The following is a 15914-nucleotide window of genomic DNA, read 5'->3' on the forward strand; positions in this document are numbered from 1 at the left end:
GTAGCCAACATCAAAGTAAATGGAGAGAAGCTGGAAGCAATCCCACTAAAATCAGGGACTAGACAAGGCTGCCCACTTTCTCCCTACCTTTTCAACATAGTACTTGAAGTATTAGCCAGAGCAATTCGACAACAAAAGGAGATCAAGGGGATACAAATTGGAAAGGAGGAAGTCAAAATATCACTTTTTGCAGATGATATGATAGTATATATAAGTGACCCTAAAAATTCCACCAGAGAACTCCTAAACCTGATAAACAGCTTCGGTGAAGTAGCTGGATATAAAATTAACTCAAACAAGTCAATGGCCTTTCTCTACACAAAGAATAAACAGGCTGAGAAAGAAATTAGGGAAAAAACACCCTTCTCAATAGTCACAAATAATATAAAATATCTTGGCGTGACTCTAACTAAGGAAGTGAAAGATCTGTATGATAAAAACTTCAAGTCTCTGAAGAAAGAAATTAAAGAAGATCTCAGAAGATGGAAAGATCTCCCATGCTCATGGATTGGCAGGATCAATATTGTAAAAATGGCTATCTTGCCAAAAGCAATCTACAGATTCAATGCAATCCCCATCAAAATTCCAACTCAATTCTTCAATGAATTAGAAGGAGCAATTTGCAAATTCATCTGGAATAACAAAAAACCTAGGATAGCAAAAACTCTTCTCAAGGATAAAAGAACCTCTGGTGGAATCACCATGCCGGACCTACAGCTTTACTACAGAGCAATTGTGGTAAAAACTGCATGGTACTGGTATAGAGACAGACAAGTAGACCAATGGAATAGAATTGAAGACCCAGAAATGAACCCACACACCTATGGTCACTTGATCTTCGACAAGGGAGCTAAAACCATCCAGTGGAAGAAAGACAGCATTTTCAACAAATGGTGCTGGCACAACTGGTTGTTATCATGTAGAAGAATGCGAATCGATCCATACTTATCTCCTTGTACTAAGGTCAAATCTAAATGGATCAAAGAACTTCACATAAAACCAGAGACACTGAAACTTATAGAGGAGAAAGTGGGGAAAAGCCTTGAAGATATGGGCACAGGGGAAAAATTCCTGAACAGAACAGCAATGGCTTGTGCTGTAAGATCGAGAATTGACAAATGGGACCTAATGAAACTCCAAAGTTTCTGCAAGGCAAAAGACACCGTCAATAAGACAAAGAGACCACCAACAGATTGGGAAAGGATCTTTACCTATCCTAAATCAGATAGGGGACTAATATCCAACATATATAAAGAACTCAAGAAGGTGGACTTCAGAAAATCAAATAACCCCATTAAAAAATGGGGCTCAGAACTGAACAAAGAATTCTCACCTGAGGAATACCGAATGGCAGAGAAGCACCTGAAAAAATGTTCAACATCCTTAATCATCAGGGAAATGCAAATCAAAACAACCCTAAGATTCCACCTCACACCAGTCAGAATGTCTAAGATCAAAAATTCAGGTGACAGCAGATGCTGGCGAGGATGTGGAGAAAGAGGAACACTCCTCCATTGTTGGTGGGATTGCAGGCTTGTACAACCACTCTGGAAATCCGTCTGGCGGTTCCTCAGAAAATTGGACATAGTACTACCGGAGGATCCAGCAATACCTCTTCTGGGCATATATCCAGAAGATGCCCCAACTGGTAAGAAGGACACATGCTCCACTATGTTCATAGCAGCCTTATTTATAATAGCCAGAAGCTGGAAAGAACCCAGATGCCCCTCAACAGAGGAATGGATACAGAAAATGTGGTACATCTACACAATGGAGTACTACTCAGCTATTAAAAAGAATGAATTTATGAAATTCCTAGCCAAATGGATGGACCTGGAGGGCATCATCCTGAGTGAGGTAACACATCCACAAAGGAACTCACACAATATGTACTCACTGATAAGTGGATATTAGCCCAAAACCTAGGATACCCAAGATATAAGTTACAATTTCCTAAACACATGAAACTCAAGAAAAATGAAGACTGAAGTGTGGACACTATGCCCCTCCTTAGAAGTGGGAACAAAACACCCTTGGAAGGAGTTACAGAGACAAAGTTTGGAGCTGAGATTAAAGGGTGGACCATGTAGAGACTGCCTTATCCAGGGATCCACCCCATAATCAGCATCCAAACGCTGACACCATTGCATACACTAGCAAGATTTTATCGAAAGGACACAGATAGAGCTCTCTCTTGTGAGACTATGCCGGGGCCTAGCAAACACAGAAGTGGATGCCCACAGTCAGCTAATGGATGGATCACAGGGCTCCCAATGGAGGAGCTAGAGAAAGTACCCAAGGAGCTAAAGGGATCTGCAACCCTATAGGTGGATCAACATTATGAACTAACCAGTACCCCGGAGCTCTTGACTCTAGCTGCATATGTATCAAAAGATGGCCTAGTCGGCCATCACTGGAAAGAGAGGCCCATTGGACACACAAACTTTATATGCCCCAGAACAGGGTAACGCCAGGGCCAAAAAGGGGGAGTGGGCAGGTAGGGGAGTGGGGGTGGGTGGGTATGGGGGACTTTTGGTATAGCATTGGAAATGTAAATGAGCTAAATACCTAATAAAAAATGGAAAAAAAAAATATCACTTCCCTTTTATCTGTTCAAGTGTTCTCTTCATTGCCATGTAAAAAACTGTTCCAAAATATGGTGGAATAATGGTCTACTCATTAATGAGATTCTCAAAATAAATAAAATAAGATAAATGTAAAAAATAAACTTTACAGGTTCTACAAATGAGGATTCCAGTGTGTGTGGGGAGGAGGAGGCTGGGGGTTGTTGGCTTTAACTAAACTCACTCAGTTGCTCTCCTGGCAGACCAGATGATGTAGAGATCAAAATTTGTCCTTTCACAACTACTATAGCTGTTGGGGGGCAGGTGGGAAAGCTGGATTCTACTGGGGCCTGCTGGTGGGAACCAGTCTGTGAGTCTGAAGCATGGATTCTTTATTAGTCTTTTGCTGGCTTCCTGTGGACAGTGGTTCTCAGCTGCAGGTGCTTTGTCCACTGGGAGGACAACTGAAAACCTCTGGGGACATTGTTGGGATCCAAATAGCTAACGGGCTGATACCAGAGTGCTTCAGGGAGACTTAGAAGTATCCATCAATGCTAGAAAACTTCCCCAGCCCCATGCCACATCAAGCCCCTACTTCTTGATGGAAAGCTATCAAGTCACAGCATGAAGATGGAGTATTTCATGAAAGTACAACTTACTACAACTCTGAGGTTCCCAAGGCTAGGGAGGGTATGCTGCACTGCAGTCCTCAGAAGTATTTGTTGAATGGATGAAGTAGCCTTCGTTAAGGCCTGAGTAGAATATTAAGGCTTAGGTAAAATGTTAAGGCTGAGGTAACCATTAACTGGCTAGCCTGCCATGTTTCTGCTGTTACTAGGAAACTTCCTAATGCCAAGATTGATTACATATTCTGTTGTGTTCTGTGCCCTTGGAAACCAATCACAATAGAAACCAGTAGTACTGTTTTGTATAGTTATCCACAATAAGATTGGATCTGAACTAACCACTGAACAGCACTTCCTGCACCTGTGTATAGGTTTTTATGGTAAAAACTACCCCTAGCATGGGCTCCAACATAAAAGAGACAGCTGAACCAGTTATAAGAAACTATTTGGAATAATACTTCCATTTTGAGTAGTGGCCAAGTCAAGTTTAAGGGCCCAAGATCTCCCTAGGAACTGACATCCTACTTGGCAGAAAGAGATATGTATGTGAGTAACTGACATCTGGTTGGCAAGTTAAGACATGAACATTAGATAAGACAAATTCCCTTCAACAGTTGAATACCCCAACCAAGGGGAGCAATATTAAATGCAGAGATATTTGTGGTTTGGGGGCTCAAAAACCCTGTAGGATCTTACCTCAGAGTCATAGTTCAATTCTTGAATCTGGACCACAGCCCTGGTTGACCAGTCCTGGGGCATGTCTCAATAAACCATCCTTTTCTGATTGAGATCTGTGTTCATGTGGCTTGTGGGTGATTCCTGGACCCCAACATCCTTCAAGGAGACATTGATCTCCCCATTCCTGGGATGAGAGAGAGACGAGGGCTCACCCTTATACAATGTATGTGCTGAGGTGATGGGGAAGTAGAGTCAGATGAAGACAAAGAATAATATGAGATAATGGATACATGCATTGTTTTCTGTAGCAATTATTTTACTTCACCGCATATATGTATATCAAAACATCATCTGCACCTCAAATATATGCAGCAATTTCTAAACAGTAGAAATTTCAGAGGACAATATTGTGGTGGTTTGAATGAAAATGCCCCCAAGGCTCCTATATTTGAATGGTTAGTCACTAGCGAGCAGAGCTCTTTGAGGATTAAGAGGTGTGGCCCTGTTCAAGTAGGTGTGGCCTTGTTGGAGGAAGTATGTCACTGAGGACAAGCTTTGAGGTTTCCAAAGCCCGTGCCAGACTCTCTCTCTCTCAATCTCTCTCTCTCTCTCTCTCTCTCTCTCTCTCTCTCTCTCTCTCTCTCACTCTCTCTCTCTCTCTGAGTGCTACCTGTAGATTAGGACATAACTCTCAGCTACTTTTCCAGCACCAATATTGTGTGCTGCGATGCTTCCCGCCATGATAATGGACTCACCTCTGAAACTGAGAGGGAGGCCTTGTTTAAATGCTTTCTTTTATAAGAATTGCCTTGGTCATGGTGTCTCTTCAAAGCAATAGTACGATAACTAAAAAAAAAAAAAAAAAAAAAAAAAAAAAAAAAAAAAAAAAAATGGAGAAACTAATTTGATGAATTCCTCTTAAAACTGAATTCCTACTTTGATAGTTCTACTTTATTGCCAGTATTGTTTTGTCAATCCTAAGGAAAAAGAAGAAATTAAATTTTGAAAAGGACTTCTCTTATGGTTTGAAGGTGGTGTATACCACGAATGCTTATATGGGAGGGACTGGCTCCCACTGTAGCCAGTTGGAAATGAGGCCTTAGAGAACTGTGTTATAAAGATTTTAATTTTATTAAAATGTCAATCCATTGGTGAATTTACATTATGTTAGTACTTTAGGAGTGGTGGTGTTGGCCTTGTTGTAGGAAGTGGGACCTTCCCTCAAACCATATACCTTGCCTCATTCCCTCTCTTGTCTCTCTGCTTACCAGTTAATATAATGCCAACAGCTCTTTTCTGCTGTGTCCTTCCCACCCTTCTGCCCTGCTTCATCACAGGTCTATAGTAATATGGCCAAGCAATAATAAACCAAAACCAGGAACCACGATAAATCATTACTGCTTATCCTTCTTAGCTTTACCTGTCAACTTTACATAGCACAGAGGCATCTGAGAATAGAGTCAACCGAGGAATTATCTAATCTGATTGACCTATGAGTTTATCTGTGGAGATTGTCCTGATTGGTACAGGAGAGCCTGGATACCGTGGGTATCTCTCTCTGTTCTCTAGGAAGCTGGTTCTGAACTATACATGTTTGAGGCAGAGAGCTAGCCAGCCAATAACACTCTTGCATGGTTTCTTTTCCAGTTCTTGCCTAAGATCCTTTGCTGACTTTCTTCAGTGATGGACTATGACCTGAAAGCATACACAGAATAAACCCTTTGTGCCTCTAAGTTGATGTTGGTTAGAGTATTCTACCACAGCAACAGAAAGGAAACTCAAACATGCCTTTAGCCATTCCTCACAGATATTCCTCATGGTGTTATCTATTATCTATACTCATATGTTTGTCTGCCTTGAAATTCAACTGATTCGTAGTCTATGAGAAGTAATTGTGATTTTAAAGTCCTTTTGATTTTAATCTTAAGTAAAATATTATGAACAAGACAGGCACTCTTACTCATAAAACTCCAGTCCTTTCAAAATCTTGGCAAATTATCTCAAAGACTGCTATAGATTAACTCCACACTATGAAATCACTCTGGCAGCCTTAATGAAAACTCCCACTTGAATGAAAAAGCCCATGAAATGAAATTTAAATGGTAAGGAGGACGAGACAAAAGGAAAGCAGATACGCAGCTAAGATCAAGATAACATTTATGTCCAATGGCACAGGTAAGATGGTTTGGAAGAGAGATCAAAAGCCCACATTTTTGTGAGGAAGCCAAGGAATGTTCTAGATGTACAGTGCTGATGCTCTCACATGTGGGCATGGGGCTGCATCCTCTTAACTGAGCAGGTCGTTCCAAGGTAACAGCACAAATTCTAAAATGAAGCTTAATTTCAAAGGGCCTGGTGTTTAAGCATTCATGCCCCCCTCCCAATTCTCGAAACAAGCTTCGCTGTCTAATGATTTGCTCTCAAGAAATCCTTGGGGATAATCTTGCTTTCATTCTTAAAAATGGCCTGTATTCAGCTTGGTAATTTGTTTGATGATCTAAGGGTCCCATTCTTTGAGAGAATTATATTATGCCTACATTTACAGCATTAAAGAAAGGGAGGGGGCTGGCCTTGATAGTCCACATCTTGTAAAGCTTTTGGGAAGTTGGGACTAGAAGCCACACATTTGAGACCAAACTGGACTGCACAGCAAGACCCTGTCTCCTGACAAAACACAAGGACTGTAAGTGTAAATAGTATTGTGAAGATCATATGCCCCAGTACAGGGGAATGCCAGGGCCAGGAAGCGGGAGTGGAGGGTATAGGGGGCTTTGGGGCTAGCATTTGAAATGTAAATGAAGAAAATATCTAATAAAAATTGCTGTTTGAAAAAAAAACATTTGGGATGTGTAGACACAAATGTGGTCAACTGTATCAGTGCAAACTCACTAAGGACACTTACTGCTCTTGCAGAGGAACCCAGTTTGGTTTCCAGCACCCACACAGTAGCTCACAACTCTAGTTCCAGGAGATATAAAGCCCTCTTCTGGCCTCAGCAGACCGTGAATGCACACACATGCTGCACAGGCATAATGCAGGCAAACACTCACACATTAAAGAAAATTAAATATTTTTTAAAGAACAAATTACCATTGAAAATGAATTTATAAAACAGAACAGTGTTGAAAGAATTGAGACTGTGTTAGAATGCAGAGTGAAAACACACACACACACACATACACACACACACACATGTGCACACACACACACGACCCAGTTGAGGAAAGGGGGAATTTAGATGGGCAACTACTGATCTTGAAGAAGACACAGGAAAAACATTAACAAAATAAGAACATTGACACTTTTCCAATTTCTTAGATACAAGCTTTGGACATCAAAAAACCCACTCATTAATTTAATGAGCAAAGAAATAATTTACTTATAGACACTAATTATGTCTCACTATCACCAAGAAGATCTCAGAATCAACCTTAGAATATAGGTTTCCAGGAACTGTTCAGAGACTTGGACCATGATATTTCAGCTTGGGCCAGATCGGTGATAAGGATTGGGTTGGGAGTGTCCCTGTCACATTGCAGCATCTGGCATCTGGTTATTGCTACATGCATGCTCTTTCCCCAAAGCAGCTTTAGTCCCCACGTTTGCACTGGTAGATCCAAGCTGGCAAGTGCAGGCAGGGCCTTTGTCTTCCAGCTACTAGGAAGGCAATGAAAGTACACTCTTGTTTCTTCTACTCCTGTAGTGGAGGATGGCTCACTCTCACCTGAAGGGGTTTGTTTCCAAACACAGTGTAAGCCTTGCATATGCCTTCAGTCTTGCAAAACACTTCCGACAAAGCTTAATACAGCAACAGCAATGACCGGATGCTTCTAATGTGAGACTGGGAAAGAACTGATTTCTTGTCTGGAGTTTCTCTCAGTTGTTCATCTCAAATGAACCAGACAGACTGTCATATTAAGCAGCCCACATGTTAAGGCACTTAATTAACATGGTCCCACAGCCAGGAAGGGCCTGAAGATCCAAGCATTGTGAGGGAAAGAATCCATCCATCAATTACCCTAGTGAGTCTGGGAACTTTCCAGTGGCGCTTTGATATGGACACAGTCCCGGATGACCCTAACTGTGTCCTAGGAGACCTGTGACAGAAGCATCTAGCAGCATCTACCCAGCTTCCTGACCCACAGAGAGGCTGAAATGATGCACATGACTATAATACTGGAGGCCTTGTCACACAACAACATAAAACTAAGCATCCAAAATCCATTCCACTCTCTAAATGATTCTTTGATGAAGACTTAGCTAAAATTCAATAGAGAAGATGTAATCAAGATGAAAACTATTGACTAAAAAAAAAAAAAAAACATATAAAGTATAGGAATACACCAGAGGGATTTTTTTTCCTACAGTAATTCTGTAAACAGAGCCTTTCTGGTCTATATATGTGTGAAGGAAACTCTCTTCATACATAAGCAGTTGGGCCAGACTGGGTGTCTTCTATCCCAATTTCATTCTGTCTCAGTCTGCTTGTAGGTGATGTCAGATCCCACAGGACTAAGTCATTATCAGAGCTGCTCCTCATCCATTACCATTTGCACACAATAGATTGTTATTAAGCTCCTAACTAGGGTCTGAGTTAGGCAATCACAGCCCTTCCCTGTGACTCACAGGTCCCAGCTATTAGAGTAACGGCCATTTACAATTATAATACAGAAGATACAGGTAAAGAGTAAGAAGGAATTGATGCATAGGCCATGGCAGATGGGAGACATGACTACTCTTCAGGCATCTGCATGTATCCAGCTACCCTTTAGTCTGACAAAACCCATGGGTCTTTAATGCAGGCTTTATGAAATCACAATTGCTCACGTCATTAGGTTCCAACCATTAGACAGCTCATTAGCATAGAAATACACTTACCACTTTGGAGATTCTAGTGGCTTTAGGAGTTATGCTGCAAAACAGGAGCAAACATATGTATGGAGTTATGTTTGTATATGCTCATATGTATGTACACACACATATATGAAAATACAATCTCACAAATACCAATGAAAACTCATGTATGAAATAAAACATACATATGTCTTTGCATATGACTGAAGTGTGGTCTCCAGTGCCTTAGAAAAAACATAGAAGCAATTGGAACTTCCTAGACAGAAGCAAGCTGATTGAGTTGGATCCCTGCCAAAGCATAGAATTAAGGGGCTGATGTCCTAAAGATAAGGAAGACAGCAGACAATAAATAATTACCTCTCCCTCCTTGTCTCCACTGAAGCTGTCCTGAGGTGGTGCTGGTATTTCCTCAAAGCGGCCTCAAGCACTGAGTATGTGCCTGCATCTTTCTTAGTAGCACATTCTCAGAAGACTGCCTCCCTGCCTCCCTGCCCTGTGCCTTGTTCCCATTCCTTAGAACTCCAGTACTAAAATAACCCATAATCTCTCTGCCCAAGGCATTGTTCTACACTAACTAAATCCAAAATAAATGACCAGAAACGAAAGCATTTTAAGACACTAGCAATAGCTAATTAGGAAATATAATGGCAAAAAGTACCCCCTAAGTTTATTGTGTTGTGTTTTCATTATTGCTTAAAAATACTTTCTAATTTCCTCTGTTGTTTCTCCTTTTGAACTATGGGTTAATATATGTGAACGCTTCCAAGGTATATGGTAAATGCTGTGTTTAAGTGCTAGCTTTATTATTGGAAGGCATAAACATAAATTCACACAGTCCTATATTCACACAAACAGGAACATATTGGACCGTGTGCAAAAGGTTACGCTTACAGGATATAAAATTTTACAATATACATGACAAAGTAATTATACTAGAATTTGTGGAGTATTCTACACATGTGGCTGACAATATGCATACATATATACATATTTAAAATGAGGAAATTGAGACGCGATAGTTAATCCAGATTGTAGGGTTGATAATAGAACCTAATCTTGATCCTTGCTAGATTTAATACATAAAGAAGTCTCAAGTCAGTTTAGGAAATGAAAAGCATAGTTATTACGTTCCCTTCTTAGATCGATTACAGTAAAATAACAACATCTGTGTGATTCCATAAGGTATTAGAAAACTGGGGGCCACACCATTTCTATAATAAAGTCTGTAGTTCTGGAACATAAGAAGGAGGTAGCCACTAACTGGTAGAAAATGCCTCCTGAGCTAAGACCCTTGCAATACCACAACTTAAGCTTTCCCCAATTTAGCTTCTCCCTAAGAAACTTCACACTGAGCAGCACTGGAGAAAACAGTTTCTATGATGGTGTGCCAGACACTGAAATGGCCAGTTCTGGCGAAGAACTACTTCAGCTCCTCTTGCCCCTCTGTAGAAGAGCTGGCTCTGGCCCTGGTCTCTGGGATGTTAATCCTGAGGATGGGCCCTGGACTGAAGGGTTACAAATATCCTGAGATGCCAATGCAAGGCTCTGCCAGCATTCTGTCCTCACCCATTCTACACTTGTACCTGCCCAACTTATAGACCAGCAGAACCAAAGCCACGTATCTAGGATAGCCTCTCAAATGCTGAATATGCAACTAAGGAGCACCAAACCAGAGTAAAAGGAACAATGTGGAAAGAAAACATTAAAATCATTGCAGTGGAAGATCTAGAGTACTACAGACAACAATCATAATAGCCTTAGGTAGAGCTGATGACACTAAAAAAAACAAAAAACCAAAAACAAAAACAAAACAAAACAAAACAACCAAATAAATTAAAGTATACAAACTTGCAGGGGAGAGAGGTCCAGATGGATCTGGGAGGAGCTAAGTAGGAGTTGTTTATCTGAGGCAATACATTGCATGAAATTTTAAATTAGTTAATAAAAATATCACAATTATTTTGTTTAAAAAAGGAAGCTGCCCTCCGTTGGTCATAGCCTCTTGGTTCTCTCCTGCCTGCCTGCTTTTGTGTTTAGCTCTTGATTTTCATTTTGCTGGTCCATCTGTTTTCAACATCACCTCCTAGAAACACAAACTCCAATGTTTGGTTCTGCTTAGTATGTGCATTTCAGCACAAACTGAATAACCGTTCTAGGAGATTTAAAATTCACCAAGGGTTATAATTTCCAAAGTCTAGCTACTAGCTTCCAAAGCAAAAACCCAAGCTCTCCTTTGAAGTCAGCAGGAAACCTTTGCACGGAGCACTGAAGAAATCAAGGGATGAGCTGAGAGGGCATGTGGCTCCATTTGTCTGAGATGCCTTTCTTCTCCCATTGCGTCACACTGGATTATGTTGCCTTCGTTACATTTGCTTGCTTGTGTGTGTGTGTGTGTGTGTGTGTGTGTGTGTGTGTGTGTGTGTGTGTATACATGTGTGCTTGTACATTGGGGGTACACACATTCCATAGTGCATCTGTGGAAGTCAGCGGACAACCTGTGGGCATCTGTTCCTTCCTTTCACCCTGTGTGTCATGGATGTGGGACACAGATCGTCAGGTTAGGTGGCACCGGATTTTACATGCTGAGCCATATTGTTGGTCCATATGCATTACATTTAATCTACTTTAAATTAACTTTTACTTTAAGCATATGCCTTATGCTGTGCATAGCCAGCTCAGTTAGTTTTAGGCATTGCCCTTTTCCTTAAATCTTCTACTTTCAAGCAAAAAAAAAAAAAAAAAAAAAAAAAAAAGCCTCCAGTGTCTCCAGTGTTTGAATTCTTATTCTTATTGATACTTTGTTTAAACTCCTGAAAAATTTAGTAATCCCTGACTAGGTTCTTTAATTTTCAGTGGTTTTTGCATGTCTGTGTAGTATGTATTCTTGTGTACATGGATGCTCACATGTATATGGACATGTGTATGTGCAAATGTATGCAGAAGGCTAAAATCCATGATGATGTCATCCTTCTTACCCCTCACTGTATTTACTAAGCAAGGTCTCTCTTGAACCTGAAGTTTGACAATCCTCAATTGTCTAGCAATCCAGCTTGCCAGTGGGAAACCATTTTTCTAAGTGACAGGATTGCAGGAGGCTGCCATGCCTGCCTGGCTTTTGTCAGGTCCTGCAAAGTCTAATGATGGTCTCACACTTGTTCAGCAAACATAAAATCCATGGAGCCACCACCTCTGTCCCTTAGTTGCATTTAAGTTGGTTTGTTTCCGCTATACTCAAACCTTTAAAGTGATTCACTGTTACTAAGGATGAGATATCTCTACCCTGTTAATGCTGATGTCCTTGCTACAGTGTGTGTGTGTGTTGTACAATGCTCATGAGCATCTTTGACTTCTACACATCTTGATATCAGAAGTACCTATTAAATATGGTAACACCCCCCCCATACCAACACACACACACACACACACACACACACACACACACACACAACTGGTCTACATACATTACTAAATATCCCTTATAGATAGGAGTTAGGGAAGTAGGGAAAGTTGCTCCTAGTAAAGAACTGTAGGATAAGAATGAGTTTAGGCAGGGTTGGAGAGATGGCTCAATGGTTAAGAGCACTGACTGCTCTTCCAAAGGTCCTGAATTCAAATTCCAGCAACCACATGGTGGCTCACAACTATACATAATGAGATCTGATGCCCTCTTCTGTGGTGTCTGAAAACAGCTATAGTGTACTTACATATAATAAATAAATCTTTTTTAAAAAAGAATGATTTTAGGTTTTTGTTACCAATTTTAGTTATGGTTTGTAAATACATTATTTTTGAAATATGAGATCAAACAGACCTTTTAGCACAGGCTATCTCTTTCTGACAGGACAGATATAGGCCTAGGAAATATCACATTTAATCAATGAGCTTCCACTCCTGTTATTTTCTTTCTGTTAGTCATATCAAAAAGTCATTTTGAAAGGGTGTGGCTATGCTACTTCATGCCATCAATCTCAGAAGGCGAGCAAAAGCATCCTTGCCCAACCCCATACCCATCTTCCCCCCACTGATTCTTTAGGGGCAGAGACATGAAGACCAATTTGAGCTCTGCTAAGATGCCTTTTCTCACCCTCCTGCAGCCTGGTCCTCCTTAAATACAATTCTCTTGGCAGTGTTGGCCAGGCAACGTTTGTTTAAGGCTTATTCATCTCCTTGAACCTCAGAATCCTTTCATGAACCTTGTGCTGTTTAAAGGCAGCTAGGTGTCTTTTTTTCTCTCTATAAAAACCTGTACAGTAAATATTTTAATCTTTGGAGCTTATATGTTATATCAGTTGCATACTCTTCTTTGTTAGTACTTAGGGATTTAAAATGTTTTGAATTCTGGCTTACAGTCTTCAGTACATTACCGATACCACCCTAGGGGTCTTGTATTCACACAGTATCCTCTTCTCATCTCTTAGACCTTCTCTTCCCTCCCTAGTCAGCATAAGGCAATCTGTACAGGTGTCAATTGATAGTAAGGGTGTGGTGGTCACCCTCACCCACAATATGACACAGAATAGAATTCCATGATGTTCTTGTAACTCAGGTCCTGTAACCCTGGTGAAAACAATACCGTCCCTGAACCTGGAGGAAAGAAGCGTCTATGTCTTACGTCACAGGGACAAACAGAATGATCCCAACAGACCTTGATTAATTTCTCCAGTTCATTACTGTTAGATTACCTTTCTTTTGTCAAATCACATTTTATCATTCCTCTACAATTTTTTTCATTAGAGGAAATCACTGAAGAGAATGTAATTATCTATGGTCATTATTCTCATTCAGAAAGTCTTCAGTGTCCTGTACAGTCTATACTACATAAATTTGTACCTTTTCCTTGCTTATTTATTCTGTTAGATAGGAATCTCAGCCATTAACCTTGGGTGAACAATTAAAAAAAAAAGGTTCTTCCTACTACAATAGTCCATATCACCTATATGTCTTTTCCAAAGCCATTGTTTTCAAAGTCCGTTTTTAGTGAACACAGCTCACAAGTAGTGTAAAGATGATGCTAAATTATATATACAAATTATGCTGAAACATGGTGATAGATCATGTTTTCTACCCTAGATGAAGTTTACTGGCCTTTAGCCCATTCTTGGCCAATTGTCTCACTTTTATTTAAAGGCTTTATTCAGTCATTCAGATGTCTAGTGTCTGACAATAATCATAAATTGTTGTCTTCACATCAAACTCTTGGTTTCTCTACCATCAAAAGGTGAAAAAAGTGTGAAGAAACTTTGCTTGCGGTGGATGTGATGATCTTCTGCTTGCATCTTTCCCATTTTCCCTCCCCGTGGCTCATGCCTTCCTACAAGCTAGATCCTATTCTCAGTAAAGGATGCATGATGAGAAGACAAAGGGTGTGTGATAGCCCTTTCTTGCCAGATGCGTTTGCCATGGCTGGGCCTGACGTGTACTTTGAACTGTCTTGCCCTAGGTACTCAAGAAAGCTGACTCTTTGCAGCATTTTACAGCCTTTCAGAGCATCCCAGCTTTTTTTCCATTGCTTCCTTGACTGGCCAGATGTGTCGTCATTACGGATAGCTCCTAAAGCGTTTCTTAGTCTGTGGTCATGGGGAAGTTCATGTCCACTTCTTACTGCTGAGCTTACTGACTCTTTTTGAGGAGCTGGAAAGCAGAACAGTTTTCTCATGTATGACACACTTGAGTGAGGTTACATACTTAGGCAGTCCTTGACTCACAACCCAGAAATGTAGATAGATTCAAGAAGGCAGCATGTCCACAGCTCCAACCATTGGAGCAGCTGGCTTTTCTTCGGCTCACTGATTATCCAGCCCAGGAGCTGATCCTAGCCTACCGTCTCCTTTACATTGGGTATGAGTCATCTCCCCACTCTCCGTTTGTGTCTCCTAAATGTGTAGTCCTTCCAAAACTCTGCTTGAAAGGCTAGGGTGAGAAGAAATCAGCTTTTTCCCAAACACGGAGTAAAGCAGACTGGCGGTTCATGGTTCTTTCCACAAATGTTTATTGAGCATCTACCTTGACTACACACTCACCGTTCCCAGAGCTGAAGATACACAGAGCCCTGAATGAAATTCCTGCTTCACGATGGATGAATTCTACCAAGTGTTCTCTATACAGAGCATTGCTTCTAGTGCAGAGCTTGGTTTTCTTATATCCTATTTCCTTCTTCATTAAATCACGCAGTCGACTTTAACCAGAACAAATGCATTCAGTAGGTTATGCTACCCTAGGCAGTTTTGCTGCTGTCCGTACTGGTAAAGGTGGCTGATGCTCTCAGCCGTGTCTTGCAACGATGAATTGCAGAACACCCTGGAGTTGGTCTACTATGAGCTCACTAGTACAGGAAGTGCATAAACCTTGCTCACAGCCTGGACTGGGGAGCAGATTGCCAGAGTTAAAACAGAAGTTTCTGTCCCCAGCTTACTGGATGAAGAGTTCCCTTTTTCTAGGACTCCCCCCTCACCCCTCCATATAATGAAAATAAAGGTCCCTGGATTCTGGCCCTGAGATGAGGATTAAATAAATTAGAGCAGATGAAGCACTTGGAACAGTGCCTGACCTAGTAAATGAGCAATCAATTTCAGTTATCATCGATAAGTACAAAAGAATTGCTCGTGTAGTTGAAAGCCCATCCATTTTAAAGATGAATCTTTGAAAATGTTACAATCACTTTGTTCTCTGTGTTTTCACTGTGTAAGCTTTTCCTGAATACCCATTAGGGTTCAGACATCTGCACCAAGCACTGGGGACAAACTATCAAAGTTGCATGAGTATAAATGACCTGCTCTTAGATGAAGTGTGTGATTCCTGGGTGGAGCTTGAAGAGGAAAGAAATGGTAGTGGCTTTTAACCAGAGCACTGCAGAGGTAGGATGCACCAGCCAGGGCTGGAGGGTGGGGGTGCAGAGGCTCAGAGGCTTTCCAGGAGGGTATAGGAAAACTTCTCAATCTGGCCATCTTAAGCGATGGAAATGTATAACGGACTGTGGTGGTTTAAATGATAAAGTCTCCCACAGTCTTTGGCATTTAAATAATTAGTCCCAGTTGGTGATGTTGTCTGAGTAGGTTTAGGAGGTATGGCCTTGCTGGCAGAAGTATGTCCCTGAGGTGGGCTTTGAGAGTTTCCTCATGCCTTTTCTAGTTCACTCATTTTGTGGATCAAAATGTGGCCCCTCAGCTTCTCCTCCAGCTGCCCCGTCTATAGC

General features: G+C 41.0%; 1 long non-coding RNA gene across 1 annotated transcript in view; it reads right to left on the reverse strand.

The window, feature by feature from the left end:
- Gm52201 overlaps window positions 1-4494 on the reverse strand; it is a 37383-nt gene extending 32889 nt beyond the window's left edge. Inside the window, exon 1 of the long non-coding RNA XR_003951581.1 lies at window positions 3887-4494. This is a non-coding gene — a long non-coding RNA (predicted gene, 52201). The remainder of the gene's footprint in view (window positions 1-3886) is intronic.
- Between the last annotated feature and the right edge of the window lie 11420 nt (window positions 4495-15914).

Source organism: Mus musculus, chromosome 15 (genome assembly GCF_000001635.26).
Source record: "Mus musculus strain C57BL/6J chromosome 15, GRCm38.p6 C57BL/6J".
In the NCBI taxonomy this organism is placed as follows: Eukaryota; Metazoa; Chordata; class Mammalia; order Rodentia; family Muridae; genus Mus; species Mus musculus.